Source organism: Ranitomeya variabilis, chromosome 2 (assembly GCF_051348905.1).
Source record: "Ranitomeya variabilis isolate aRanVar5 chromosome 2, aRanVar5.hap1, whole genome shotgun sequence".
NCBI classification, from domain to species: Eukaryota; Metazoa; Chordata; class Amphibia; order Anura; family Dendrobatidae; genus Ranitomeya; species Ranitomeya variabilis.
In genome coordinates this window covers 188,221,553-188,237,708 of record NC_135233.1, presented here as the reverse complement: position 1 = coordinate 188,237,708, position 16,156 = coordinate 188,221,553, and positions in this window count along the sequence as shown.

Genomic DNA, 16,156 nt, shown 5'->3' with positions numbered 1-16,156 from the left:
CGTAGTGTATTACTGATGATAGCCTTTGCTACGGTGGTCCCAGCTCTATGCAGGTCATTCACAAGGTCCCCCTATGTGGTTCTGGGATTTTTGCTCCCCATTTTTGTGACCACTTTGACCCCACGGGGTGAGATTTTGTGTGGAACCCCAGATCGAGGAAGATTATCAGTGGTCTTGTATGTCTTCCATTTTCTTATTATTGCTCCCACTGTTGATTTCATCACATCAAGGTGTTTGCCTATTGCAGATTCAGTCTTTCCAGCCTGGTGCATGGCTGCAATTTTGTTTCTGGTGTCCTTTGACAGCTCTTTGGTCTTCACCATAGTGGAGTTTGGAGTGTGACTGTTTGAGGTTGTGGACAGGTGTGTTTTATACTGAGAACAAGTTCAATCAGGTGCCATTACTACAGTTTATGAGTGGAAGACAGAGGAGCCTCTTAAAGAAGTATATAAGGGGACAATACAAATATCTCTCCGAGGATCTGTTTATACCAAGGAAGGTGATGGTCACAAGGGGGCATTCTCTGCGTCTGGAGGAGAGAAGGTTTTTTCATCAACATAGAAGAGGATTCTTTACTGTTAGGGCTGTGAGAATCTGGAATTCCTTGCCTGAGGAGGTGGTGATGGCGAACTCAGCCGAGGGATTCAAGAGAGGCCTGGATGTTTTCCTGGAGCGTAACAATATTGTATCTTACAGTTATTAGGTTCTTTAGAAGGACGTAAAGTTTGGAATTTATTCTGACGGAATATAGTCTGAACTGGATGGACAAATGTCTTTTTTCGGCTTTGCTAACTACACTGCTTAAAAAAATAAAGGGAACATTTAAACAGAATAAAACTCCAAGTAAATCAAACTTCTGTGAAATCAAACTGTCCACTTAGGAAGCAACACTGTTTGACAATCAATTTCACATGTTTTTGTGCAAATGGAATAGACAACAGATGGAAATTATTGGCAATCATCAAGACACACTCAATAAAGGAGTGGTTCTGCAGGTGGGGGACCACAGACCACATCTCCGTACCAATGCTTTCTGGCTGATGTTTTGGTCACTTTTGAATGTTGGTTGTGCTTTCACACTCGTGGTAGCATGAGACGGACTCTACAACCCACACAAGTGGCTCAGGTAGTGCAGCTCATCCAGGATGGCACATCAATGCGAGCTGTGGCGAGAAGGTTTGCTATGTCTGTCAGCGTAGTGTCCAGAGGCTGAAGGCGCAACCAGGAGACAGGCCAGTACACCAGGAGATATGGAGGGGGCCGTAGGAGGGCAACAACCCAGCAGCAGGACTGCTACTTCAGCCTTTGTGCAAAGAGGAACAGAAGAAGCACTGCCAGAGCCCTGCAAAATGACCTCCATCATTCCACAAATATGCATGTGTCTGCACAAACGGTTGGAAACCGTCTCCATGAGGATGGTCTGAATACCCAATGTCCACAGATGGTGATTATGATCACAGCCCAACACCGTGCAGGACGCTTGGCATTTGCCACAGAACACCAGGATTGCCAAATTCGCCACTGGCGCCCTGTGTTCTTCACAGATGAAAGCAGATTCACACTGAGCACATGTAACAGACGTGACAGAGTCTGGAGAGCGATCTGCTGCCTGCAACATCCTTCAGCATGACCGGTTTTGCAGTGGGTCAGTAATGGTGTGGGGTGGCATTTCTTTGGGGGCCACACAGCCCTCCATGTGCTCGCCAGAGGTAGCCTGACTGCCATTAGGTACTGAGATGAGATCATCAGACCCCTTATGAGACCATATGCTGGTACGGTTGGCCCTGGGTTCCTCCTAATGCAGGACAATGCCAGACCTCATGTGGCTGGAGTGTGTCAGCAGTTCCTGCAAGATGAAGGCATTGAAGCTATGGACTGGCCCGCCCATTTCCCAGACCTGAATCTGATTGAACACATCTGGGACATCATGTCTCGCACCATCCAGCAATGTCACGTTGCACCACAGACTGTCAAGGAGATGGCGGATGCTTTAGTCCTGGTCTGGGAGGAGATCCCTCAGGAGACCATCCGCTACCTCATTAGGAGCATGCCCAGGCATTGTAGGGAGGTCATACAGGCACGTGGAGGCCACACACACTACTGAGCATCATTTCCTTGTCTTGAGGCATTTCCACTGAAGTTGGATCAGCCTGTAACTTAATTTTCCACTTTGATTTTGAGCATCATTCCAAGTCCAGACTTCCGTGGGATATTAGTTGTGATTTATTTTGATAATTTGTAGGTTTTATTGTTGTTCTCAACACATTCCACTATGTACCAAATAAAGATTTACATCTGGAATATTAAATTTCATTCAAAAGACATACTGATAGGGAATTTAGATTGTGAGCCCCATTGGGGACAGCAATGATAATGTGTGGAAAACTGTAAAGCACTGTGGAATGTGTTAGCGCCATATAAAAATAAAGATTATTATTATTCAGTGATATCTCGGATGTGGGATCTTAGTGTTCCCTTTATTTTTTTGAGCAGTGTATGTTACTATATTACTATGTTATAGGTCTTTGACCCAGAAATCTTGCATGTTTTTAGGTGACCAATTACTTATTTTCCACCATAATTTCAAAAATAAATCAGACAAGGTGATTTTCTGGATTTGTTTTCTTAGTTTTGACTCTCATAGTTGTGGTTTACCTATAATGTCAATTACAGGCTTCTCTCATCTTTTTAAGTGGGAGAACTTGCACAATTGGTGGATGGCTAAATACTTTTTTCCCCACTGTATAACATGTCAAGTGACTTGATACAAAAACTATTGTGTTCTCTGACAAGTTCAGGGTTACTGCATCTGTATTCATGTCAAAACAGTGTGTAATCTACTGACTGTCAGGATCCATCTTTGCTAATTCCAGTGGTCATCACTTGACCAATCATATGCAATTTTCATACTGTAGAGATTAGACTGAAAGAATCCATTGTATCTTTCTCTTGAGACGTCTGGCTTATCAGCAAGAAACTTGAGCAAGTTGACATTTCCTTTTTATGCACGCATTCCTTCTGTTATTATAGCCTTTTACCTACATACTAGAGGTTGTAAATTTCACAGTATAGATAAGCTTTGTAAGAGAATGTGAAATAATGAGCGCTTGTGCGCATGTCTGCAAATGCATAACTCTTTTTCTTTATAAAGGAGGGGTAAAGCCCAGAGAGTCAGACGCGCTCCTGAGCTTCCCCTGTATATGATCACACAATACTTTGTTTGCGTGTCATTTACCTGGAAGCTTACCTCCAGTAAGCCAGGGACTGAGAAGGACTTAACATTTCTTTGGCGCATCGAACAGGGACCTGAGATAAGAGTATTTGCTCGAGATTTACCTGCGGATACGGACAACTTAGATCTGGGATAATGGACGGCAAATGAACTGAAAAACCTGGCCAGGTAAGAGACATTATTAGTTCTCTTTTATCTGCCCTGTATTATCCGAAAGATCTCTATGAGCCGTGTCACGCTGGGTTAGTCTAGTAGTGAGTAGATACCTATAAAACTCGGGTTACCATATTGTATAGACTTATGAGTCCTGTCCCTGGCAGTGTGTGAACAGTGTGAAGGTTGTGGTATGTTGTGAAAGAAGAGCAAAAGTGCGTAGAAAAATAAGCCGAAATAGTTGGGGTATAAGCCTTATACACGAAAGTCAGCCTAACTGGGTCATGTTGTTGCGTCCTTCTGGGAGACCTCCGCCCATGCTTGACTATTCATTAAGTGCTTAACCTCCTTCATTTCTGGATAAGGTTTGATAGAATGAGCCCAGGACGCGGAATCATGAGCCTGGGACAAGTATGCTAACTGACACAGAAAGTTTTGTGATCTGTATGGTGTTGATGGGTCTGTTTGCGTGCATAATAGCACTTAAGTACGTCCTGCATATTAGAAGAAACGGAGCAGACGAGCCCTTCAATATTTTAGCTCCCTAGGAGAGAAGGCAACGAGACATCACCATAGAGTAAGTGATTGTCCAAACGTCACCTAGGGTAGTCATAGCTAATATTGAAAAGAAAAATGGGAAATAAACAGACCAAAACTGTCTTAGGACAAGTGGAAGCAGCAGATATCATACAGGAAAGATGTGGAAAGACAGTCAGAAGGCAGATTAGAAGGGTAAGAGGAAAATTGGGAATTTCAGAAGCACTTATGTTCAGTACAGAATGGGAAAGACTGAGTAAAGAACGAGGTGGAATTATCAAAGACAATGGGTGGGAAGAAATCATACATTGTATGATAGAGGTCTCATTAGGACCTAAATGTTTTGCATCCAGATTTTTGTATGCCAGAGGTGCCCCAACATGTCTGTTAGGAACTGATGTACTAAAGAAATTAGAAGCTAACATCAAATTTAGGGACGATGGCACAGTTATGTTGACTATCCCTGATGATGCAGAATCATTAGAACAATATGTCAGAATTCAGGCTTTTGAGGATTATACTGAAGAAAAAGAGTACACCACAGATCTAGACCTCTCAATGATCCCAGAAACACTGTGGGCACAGGGTGACACTGATGTGGGATTATTGCATATTTCTCCTGTAAAATTATCTGTGCAACCAGGAGCTGTTCTCCCACAGCTCAGACAATACCCTGTGAGTGCCCAGCAGGAATTAGCGATTACAAAACAGATAGAGGGATATAGAGAGAAAGGAGTTTTGGTAGAGATACAATCACCTGCTAACACTCCTCTGTATCCAGTCAAGAAGAGAACTCTTGATAAGAGTTCTATGCCCAAATACCGTATGGTACATGATCTAAGAGAAATAAACAAAGTTCTAGATCCAATCACCCCAGTTGTACCCAATCCTCATACGTTACTATCACAGATACCAGCCAGTTCTCAAGTGTTTACTGTAATAGATCTTTCAAATGCATTTTTCTCGGTTCCTTTACACCAAGATAGTTGGCATTTGTTTGCATTTACATTTAAGGGCAAACAGTTGGCGTGGACACGTCTTCCACAGGGAATGATACACTCCCCTACTCTTTATTCAAATGCCCTACAAACAGTCCTCCAGAGGTTTGAACCCGAATCACAGGTAGTAATTTTACAGTATGTGGATGACATACTACTTTGCTGCCCAGATCTAGAAACTGCAGAAAGGTCCACTGTGAGTTTACTATGTTTTCTAGAAAAAGAAGGGTGTAAAGTGAATAGACAAAAGTTACAAGTTTGTCAGATCAAAGTGGTCTTTCTAGGTCATTGCATTTCTCAAGGTAAAAAGCATCTTACACCTCAAAGAACTGAAGCAATAAGACAGATGAATGAGCCTAGAAATCATAAACAGCTACGAGCATTTTTAGGAATAGTGTCTCATTGTAGACAATGGATTATACATGCCAGTCAACTAATGCAATCACTGTATGACTGTGTAAAAAGTGAACCTTATTTGTTGACAAAAGAAGGTCAGATTTCGTTCCAACAATTAAAAGATGCCCTTGTTTCAGCTCCAGCGTTAGGGCTACCAGACTACACCAAACCATTTCAGCTTATGGCTGCAGAAGTTGATTCTCATGCTACAGGAGTTCTTACCCAGAAGCATGCAGGGAAACAAAGACCAATTGCATATCTTTCAGCAAGGTTAGATCCCGTAGCTAGAGCAGCGCCAACCTGTGTACGTGTAGTTGTTGCTGTCTCACTATTGTTGGACAAAGCATCAGAAATTGTCCTAGAGCATCCACTCACAGTTCAAACTACGCATGATGTTTATGGGATATTAAACCAGGTCCAACCAAAACACATTTCCATGGCCAGACATTTGCGGCTACAGTGTTCTTTGCTGCTCCCCTCTACTATCACATTTGCAAGGCTTCAGACTCTCAATTTAGCTACACTGCTACCTCTCGAGTCTGAAGGGGGGAATAAGGACACTGATCCACATGCAAATTTTTTCCCTACAGACACACATGATTGTACAGAGCTCATTTTACAAGAAACGGTAGGCTTACCCAATGTATCCGAAACACCACTTCAAAATCCAGATTTAGAGCTGTTTATAGACGGTAGTAGGTTTGCAGATGACACAGGTAATTTCCATACAGGGTATGCAGTTGTGTCAGAATCTGAAACTCTCAAAGCAGAACCTCTTTCACCGAAACAGTCTGCACAAGAAGCAGAACTAACAGCATTGATTGAAGCGCTAAAAATAGCTGAGAATCAGACAGCTAATATATACACTGATTCTAGGTATGCACATGGTATTGTGTTTGACTTTGGAGTAATCTGGAGAGCTAGAGGTTACATGACAGCGTCAGGCCAACCTGTAAAACATGCTTCTTTGATCAAACAGATCTTAGAGGCTGCACAAGAAACAAAAGAAGTAGCAGTAATTAAGGTAGCTGCACATGTGAGACTCGACACTAGGGAATCTAGGGGAAATGATAGGGCTGATAAAGCAGCCAAGGCAGCGGCAGTCAAACCCTTACGACAGGTTCATACTGTAAACCCCACAGAAAATACTGAAGATAGACTGAGACAAGCACAGGAAGATGCAGGAGAAGAGGAGAGGGACAGGTGGAAAAAGGAAGGGGCAGAAGAACAAGCAGGAATTTGGAAGAAAGATGGACTAATATGTCTACCTAGAGCCTGGTACCCGATTGTAGTTGGTGGACTACACCACCCTACTCATGTGTCTGCAAATGCAATGACACTACTGGCAAAGCAAGTCTGGTTGGCTCCAGGTTTTGGCAATTACGCAAGAGACTATTGTGCTGCATGCGCTATATGCCTGGCACATAATCCCGGACAGACGACAAAGACCCCTATGAAGCACCACGTCCGACCTCTCTATCCGTTTCAGCGATTACAAATAGACTTTATCCAGCTGCCAAAAAGTAATGGGTATGAGTATGTGTTGGTGTGTGTGGACATGTTCTCAGGGTGGCCAGAGGCCTATCCAGTTCGGAAGGCTTCAGCTAAAAACACTGCTGTAAAGCTAGTTGCCGAACTGATACCCCGTTACGGTCTCCCTGAAGTGATCGAGTCAGATAGGGGTACTCATTTCACTGGAGAAATATTTCAAAATGTACTGAAAATGTTGGGTGTTGAAAGTCAGTTACACACTCCATACCATCCTCAAAGTTCTGGTAAGGTGGAACGCATGAATGGAACTTTAAAATTAAAAATACAGAAAGCCATGGCTGAAACAGGAAAGCCTTGGACAGAATGCCTTCCACTGGCCCTTTACTCAATACGCAATACCCCAAGGGGTAAGACTAAACTGTCTCCATATGAAATTTTGTTTGGCAGGACTGCCAATTTAGGATGTTATTTTCCACAACAACTTGTGTTAAATATTGAGTCATTGACTTCTTATGTGCAAAACCTCCAGAAACAATTAACTAAGGTGCATTCACAAGTTTTTGCTTCCCTTCCAGATCCTGACAACATTGAAGGAAGTCACAAGTTGGAACCAGGTGATCAAGTCTATGTAAAAAGACACACCAGAAAGGCTCTTGAACCAAGATTTGACGGACCCTTCCAAGTCCTGTTGACAACACCTACATCAGTCAAGCTTGAAGGAAAGGCATCATGGATACATGCAAGCCACTGCAAAAAAGCAGTACAAAACTCATGATATTGATGTTAATAATGTTAACACAGATGTGGGATAAATTAGTTAGAGCCACGGATTATCTAGATGATCAGATTTGGGATATATTGGATATACTAAACACTAGTATAGCTGTACAGAATCAGCTTATAATAGTCATCAACCAACATACTCTGGTATTGGATTACCTAACTGCCTCACAAGGAGGTATGTGTCAAATCATCGGACCCACCTGCTGTCATTGTATAGACCCGAATAGTACTATGAGTATGACATTTAAATTAAAGGACGTACAACGACTCAGAGATCAGTATGATAAAGACAATGACCAGAATAAGGATAGCTGGTGGTCTGATACTTTCTCTTTTCTCAACCCAGCCAACTGGTTCAGAGGGATTGGTGGGTGGGTTGCTGGGATCATGCAGAGCATAATACATATAGTTATGATTATTGTAGTCATATATGTACTATTCCAGATTGTGCTCAAGGGTATCTCAGTATGCACAGATAAACTTTGTGTAATAGATGCAAGAGTATAAAGTTTTTTTTTTTTTTTTTTCCTCCTTTATTCTTATGTTATCCTCTAGTGATTCTGATTAATATTACTGTACTAATTTTTGTTTTTATATTTTAGTATACTGCTAAAGAAGAAAATAATTTGCAATAGAAGAATTAATACTAGATTTGATTCTCTTATTAATAATATAAGTGTGTGTATGTGTAATACCAAAAATAAAGGCTTTGTCTTTGGCCCTATGGTAATAAATAAAAGGAATATGTCAAAGGGGGGAATTGTAGAGATTAGACTGAAAGAATCCATTGTATCTTTCTCTTGAGACGTCTGGCTTATCAGCAAGAAACTTGAGCAAGTTGACATTTCCTTTTTATGCACGCATTCCTTCTGTTATTATAGCCTTTTACCTACATACTAGAGGTTGTAAATTTCACAGTATAGATAAGCTTTGTAAGAGAATGTGAAATAATGAGCGCTTGTGCGCATGTCTGCAAATGCATAACTCTTTCTTTATAAAGGAGGGGTAAAGCCCAGAGAGTCAGACGCGCTCCTGAGCTTCCCCTGTATATGATCACACAATACTTTGTTTGCGTGTCATTTACCTGGAAGCTTACCTCCAGTAAGCCAGGGACTGAGAAGGACTTAACATTTCTTACGGTCACAAGCCAACTAGCTTCTCTTCCCATTTCTCTCAATGATGCAGGGGTTGTAATTTGTCACTTAGCATTGAGGAACAGAAAAAGAAGTAAGTCGGCAAGTGACTGTAAGTATGCAAATCACATATGAGGACACATGATAACTACTCAAACTGCTTAAGCTGTGTAAAGGAAGGGTTTCAAACCATTATTTTTCTCATATGTGAAAATCTTTTTTTTGCAACATGCTGGACCTATTCTTTTTTTCTGTGTAAGAGTCTTTGCAATCCTTGTTGCATCGGCTTTTCTTAAATAAAAAAATATTCTTAGCCTCTTCCGCCCATTAAATAGTAAAATAGAGATGGTACAAAGTTGACACCCATGTTTTTAATATGGTGTGTAAGATGGCGGCTGGACGAGTCCTGAAAGGGAGATATGTGTCACTCATTACGGCTATTAGCTGCGGTGATGTGATCTTGGAAGTAGGCTCCAGTGGTGAGAGAGTTACTTGGCCGTTCCAGGGCCGGGTTTTACGAGTGGTCATAAGAGATAGGTGGGAATAACCGCTCACATATCCCCACCCCAAGGTCGTGATTTGGCTGATAAAATGGAGGCCAGTTGCCTCATTTAGTGTCTGTGGCTGGAGGTATGGAGACTTCCATGTGTGTGTTGCTGAAGACTCTGACCTGAGAGGGTGTACCCGCAGAGCTTATATGGACTGGTTATTTTCTGTTTGTTTCTACGTTATGCTGGAATAGGCTGTTCATTTGTTTTTTTCTAATCAGAGCAGTTTATGCCATTGGAATAAACTTGCTTGGACATTCCAGTAAAACTGCTTCCTGTGCCTGCCTCAACTGCAGCCAAGTGAGTACAGATCCCTACAATTGGAGAATGTGGGCATGAATCCCAAGAGTCATTGTGACTGCTGATACCGCATTTCCTGGGTTAGGTCTGTTGCAAGCCAGCAAGCATCGCCAGACAAAATGGAGGACCTGCTGAAACACTTGGTCCAGTCGCAGCAGCAACAGCAAGAGACCAACAGGCTGTTGTTACAGCAGACACAGCAGAGCCAGCTGGCGCAACGACAGCAGATGCAGCTTCTGGCAACCGCCATCCAAGGCAGGACGAGCATCCCAACTCCAGGTCCGGCTGATGATGCCCACGTCTGGAAGGTGGTAAGAAAAGCGTTGCAAAAGATGACCCTGGGGGGTGATGTGGAGACGTTCCTGACTGTTTTCAAGAGGGTGTCAGAACGTGAGTAATTGCCTCCGGAGCAGTGGGCCGAGGTTTTGGCACCATATTTGACAGAGGAACCGCAGAAAGCGTATTATGACTTGGCTTTGCAGGACATAAAAAAATATGCAAAGTTAAAGGCTGAGTTCTTGGCATGCCTAGGAGTGACTTTGACTGTCAGGGCGAGTGGGCATATCACAGCGACAAACCTCCCCGGTCCCAAATGTTCAATCTTCTGCACATGGTCCAAAAGTGGTTACAACCTGAATCCTCCTCCCCGACACGGATGGTGTAGAAAGTTGTTATGGGCAGGCTGACACATTCCCTACCCAGGCCGATGCAATCCTGGGTTGCTCAGGGAGATCACCATAATGCCGATGATCTAGTGAGCTTGGTGGAGAGGTACCAGACAGTTGAGAGATCCTTGGGGAAGCAAGGGAGCAGGGCATCTCCATACTGAGGTTCACAAAGCTGGGCTGACACCCAAATGAGGGGAGCTAGAGCAACACCTGATGGGCGGCCAAGAGTACCGGAGGTAGTTGCCAAGGTCCCTTCCCATAGTATAGTGTGTTGGAGGTGTCATAACCCTGGCCACATAGTTGCCCATTGTACCAAGGCCACTGAGCCAACTGCAGCACAGGACGGCGCTACTCGTATTTTGCCTATCCGGCCTGCAGTGCTGCTCCCCAAGCAGAAGACAGGCCGCAGGTATGCCCTGTGATAGTAAACGGGGTGCAAGTGACTGGTTTGCTGGACTCAGGAAGTTTGGTAACCCTAGTGAGGGCCACAATTCCACATCAACTGATTCCTGGAAAGAGGCTGGGCGTCCGCTGTATCCATGGTGACGCGAAGTTCTACCCTGTGGCCCAGATGGTCATAAAAACAAACTGTGGCACCAAGTCGCATGAGGTCGGCATGGTCAAGGACCTTTTGCAACCTACGATAACAAGGCGGGACTTTGTGTTATTTTGGGACTTGTGGGAAAAGGGAGGATGTCTGGTTGTCCGGACAACAGCCTGGTTGCTCACAAAGAAACCTTATCACAAGCTGCGGATGACAGGTTTCCAGTTTGTGTGCTTGTTGGCGATGAGGATGAGGCAGCATCCAACTGAGGCCAACGTCCCTAAGCTGTAGGTGTCCGGGGGAAACTTTGGAATGGCCCAACTCAGGGATTTATCTCTAAAAGGGACATTTGAGAATATAACGGTACTTAATGGTGTTGCTCAAGAGTTGGGAGCTGACACTCGCTACCCACATTTTGCCATGAATGGGGAATTACTATTTCGGGTCACCAAGCTGAGAGGAGAGGTAATTGAGCAGTTACAGGTGCCAGAACCATACAGACAGAGTTTTAGACATGGCCCATACATATGTGTTAGGTGCTCACCTGGGCATAGAGAAAATCCAGGAATGGATCCTCCAGAGGTTCTGCTGGCCCGGGTGCCACCGTGATATTGTGAATTTCTGTAGGTCCAGTCCCACCTGCCAGCTAACTTCCCCAGTGGCCCATTTCCATAGCCCCTTGGTGCCGTTACCCATTTTTGAGGTGCTGTGTGATCGCATAGCCATGGATCTAGTGGGATCCCTGGTCAAGTCCCCCAGAGGACATCAGTATATCCTGGTGAGACTGGAATATGCTACGCGATATCCGGAGGCCATTCCACTAAGTAACTCCTTTGTCAAGTGTATTGCCCGAGAGTTGGTCCATGTCTTTTCTAGAACAGGGTTGCCTAAAGAAATCCTGACAGACGAAGGGACCCCGTTTATGCCAAAGGTGATGAAAGAGTTGTGCAAAGCCCTTACAGATCGCACAACTCTTGGTCTACCATCGACAGACAGATGTTCTTGGCAGAACGGTTCAATAAAACCTTGAAGGCCATGCTGAAAAAAGCAGTGGAGAAGGGCGACCGAGACTGGGACTGTTTGCTTCCTTACCTGTTGTTCTCCATCTGAGAAGTTCTCCAAGCCTCCACTGGCTTCTCCCCACATGATCTGCTCTATGGACGACACCCTCGAGGGCTCCTGGATGTGGCAAAGAAATCCTGGGAGGCTGAAACCACCCCCTATAGAAGCATGGTAGAGCATGTCACCCAGATGCAAGAGAGGATTGCCAGCGTGATGCCCATTGTGAAGGAGCACCTACTCAAGGCTCAGGAAGCCCAGTCCAGGGTGTATAATAGGTCTGCCAGAGTAAGACAGTTCAACCCAGGGGATCGAGTTCTTGTGCTGGTGCCCACGGTGGAGACCAAATTCCTGGCCAAGTGGCAGGGTCCCTATAAGGTAGTGGAGAAAGATGGTGAGGTCAACTACAAAGTCCACCAACCGGGGAAACAGAAGCCATACCAGATGTACCACGTGAACCTGATCAAACTGTTTGCTGGCCAAATCCGATGTCGGTGCAGAAGATGTTAAGGTGGAAGACATCTTGTCTTGCTCGCAGAAGCAGCATTGTCAAGAATTGCTGCAGCGTAGCAGAGACCTGTTCTCGGAACTTTCAGGTTGTACGAAGGTCATAGAGCATGATGTCCTGGCGGAGCATCATGTTTGGGTCAACTTGAAGCCCAACCAGAGTCTCGAAGCGTGCCGAGAGGTGATCTTCAAGAAGGTGAAGTGGATGCTGCATCTGGGAGTCATCTAGGCATCAAAGAGTGGCTGGTTCAGTCCAATAGTCCTAGTGCCGAAACCCGATGGGGAATGGTGATTTTGCAATGACTATCGGAAGCTGAATGAGGTTTCTAAGACCGATGCCTACCCGATGCCCCAGGTCGATGAAGTAATTGAGAGGCTAGGGCCGGCTCGGTACATTACTACCCTTGACCTCACAAAAGGGTATTGGCAGATTTCCATTTCCCAAAGCGCCAAACAGGAGACTGCCTTTTCTACACCAGATGGATGCTTCCAATACACAAGGATGCCATTTGGGTTACAAGGAGCTCCAGCAACATTTTAGAGAGCCATGGACCGCATCCTAGCTCCCACAAAAAGTATGCCGTGGCCTACCTGGATGATATTGTGATCTTCAGCCAGGATTGGGGAAGCCATCTGAGCAAGGTCCAGGTGGTCTTTGATGCTCTATGGGAGGTGGGGTTTTCCTTAAACCCGAAGAAGTGTGCTGTGTGAATGGAGAAAGCAAGATACTTGGGCTATGTTGTAGGAAGGGGTGAAATAAAGCAGCAGATAAACAAAGTTGAGGCAATCCAGGGCTGGCCACAACCTCGAAGCAGGTGAGGGCATTCCTGGGCATTGTGCCCTATTACTGCCAGTTTATTCCAAACTTCGCTATGGTAGCTGTCTCTCTGAGAGTCCTCCTTAAAGGGCCAAAGTTGGCTATGGCAAAGTGGTCTCCAGAAGCTGACACCGCCTTCCAGGAACTGAAGCTGGCCCTGTACAAACAGCAGGTGCTGATAGCACCCGTTTTCTCCACAGTTTTGGTCCACACGGATGCATCGGATGTCAGGCTGGGAGCTGTCTTGTCCCAAGATGTGAACGGTGAAGAGCACCCCACAATGTATCTCAGCTGAAAGTTGTCATCCTGCATGAAAAACTGCTCCACAGTGGAGAAGGAATATTTAGCCATCAATTGGGCGTTGGACACTCTAAAGTACAACCTCTTGGGCAGGAAGTTAAGACTGGTGTCAGACTATGCCCCACTGAAGTGGATGAGGGAGGAAAAAGGGAACAATGCCCGAGTAACCAGGTGGTTCCTAGCACTTCAGGATTTTAACTTCCATGTGAAGCATAAGTCAAGGAAACTGCATGGCAATGCGGATGCCCTATCGAGGATCCACTGTTTATTGGCAGAAGGTTCCAAGTCCCCGGCTTTGGGTTGAAGGGGAGGGTATGTAAGATGGCCGCCAGAGGAGTCCTGGAGGGAGATATGTGTCATCACGGCTATTAGCTATGGTGATGTGAACTCGGAAGTATGCTTCAGCACGTACTGTGCTGAGAGAGTTATTTGGCCGTTCCAGGGCTGGGTTTTACGAGCGGTAATAAGAGATGGGTGGGATTGACTGCTCACATATCCCCACCCCAGGGGTGTGGTTTGGCTGATAAAATGGAGGCTAGTTGCCTCATTCAGTGTCTGTGGCTGGAGGTGTGGAGACCTCCTTGTGTGTGTTGCTGAAGAGACTGACCAGAGAGGGTGTACCCACAGTCCTATATGGACTGGTATTTTCTGTTTGTTTCTACGTTGTGCTGGAAAAGGCTGTTCATTTGTTTTTTTCTAATCAGAGCAGTTTATGCATTTGAATAAACTTGCTTGGACATTCCAGTAAAAATGCTTCCTGTGCCTGCCTCAATTGCAGCCAAGTGAGTTTGTATCCCTACAGGAATCAATTACTTAAATTGTCAAGTTTGATCCACCATATGGAGTCAAAGTAGGACATGTCTCCTCTTTTTTTTAAGGACTAAAGGTACATTCATTGTGATTAGTGATGAGCGAATATACTCGTTACTCGAGATTTCCCGAGCACGCTCGGGTGTCCTCCATCTGTTAGCCAGCATAAGCATAAGTACATGTGGGGTTTGCCTGGTTGCTAGGGAATCCCCACATGTAATCAAGCTGGCTATCAGATGTAAATCATTCAGCTGCTGCAAGGAAAACTAAATCTCAGAGCACTTACAAATACTCGGAGGACACCCGAGCTTGCTCGGGAAATCGCGAGTAAAGAGAATATTCGCTCATCAGTAATTGTGATGCATGATCAATCTGCAATAACATAATGAAGAGCACTCATACCAAGAAACTGATGTGTGTCAGAAAGAGTGAAATTGCATTAATATATTCCCCATTTTACACTGCAGAACAGCACATTCAACAATTAACAGATTAGGCCAGCAAACAAGGTCAATGTGGGTGTGTGGTTCTCGCTTCATTAACTTCATCTAGAACATTTACATGAATTGTGCTTCAGGTGCTTTAACAGCTCTAATAACGATAGGGTGTGAATGTACGAGGACCAAGCCTTGTTTCAGTCAGGCTAGGGAAGCGTGATCACTTTGTTATAAATTTAAGCTGATTTTCTGTAATCTAATTTAGAATTAACCCCTTCCCAACCTGTGATGAAAATGTACATCTGTTATTCATCTGTATTGTCTTCAGGGCTGAACCAACTTCCTTCCCCCAGAGTCACAACACTTTGTTATGGTGCATGCAGGGTCGGCGTTAGCTGCAGGCAGACCAGGCAGCTGCCTAGGGCCCCCATTCCTCCAGGGGCCCCCAGTCAGTGGCGTGTCGCTAATAGCGGCACATCAAGCAGCCGTTATGGGGCCCGTGGGTCAGGGGGGCCCGCCAGCCGCCAGCACTGACTCCGCCCGCCGCCGCATTGAACTATACCGACGTCTATGACGCCGTTACAATTCAAAGTAATGATGACGCTCCCTCTCCCATCATTCCCCTCTGCCTCTGACAGTCGTGTGTGCGATGACATCACTTCATCATGCACCGCCTGGGCAGTGCAGCATCTGAGACCAGAGCCGAGCCGGGAGTAGAGTGGGGCACGATGAGAGGTGAGGATTGTGGTTTTTTAATATATCAGTGAGTACTGGACTGTGGGGCCATTCTTGGGGGTAGGCTACATTATATTCTTTGGGGAGGGCTGTATTATATTCTATGGGGAGGTGAGCTGTATTATATTCTATTGGGGGCTACATTATATTCTATGGGGAGGTGGGCTGTATTATATTCTATGGGGAGGTACATTATATTCTATGGGGAGGTGGGATGTATTATATTCTATTGGGGTCTACATCATATTCTATGGGGGGGTGGGATGTATTATATTCTATTGGGGCTACATTATATTCTATGGGGAGGTGGGCTGTATTATATTCTATGGGGGTACATTATATTCTATGGGAAGGTGGGATGTATTATATTCTGTTGGGGGCTACATTATATTCTATTGGGAGGTGGGCTGTATTATATTCTATTGGGCTACATTATATTCTATGGGGAGGTGGGCTGTATTATATTCTACGGGGAGGTGGGCTGTATTATATTCTATGGGGAGGTGGCCTGTATTATATTCTGTGGGGTGGTACATTATATTCTATGGGGAAGTGGGCTGTATTGTATTCTATGGGGGCTACATTATATTCTATGGGTAGGTGCGCTGTATTATATTCTATGGGGGGTACATTATATTCTATGGGGAGGTGGGCTGTATTATATTCTGTGGGGTGGTACATTATATTCTATGGGGAAGTGGGCTGTAT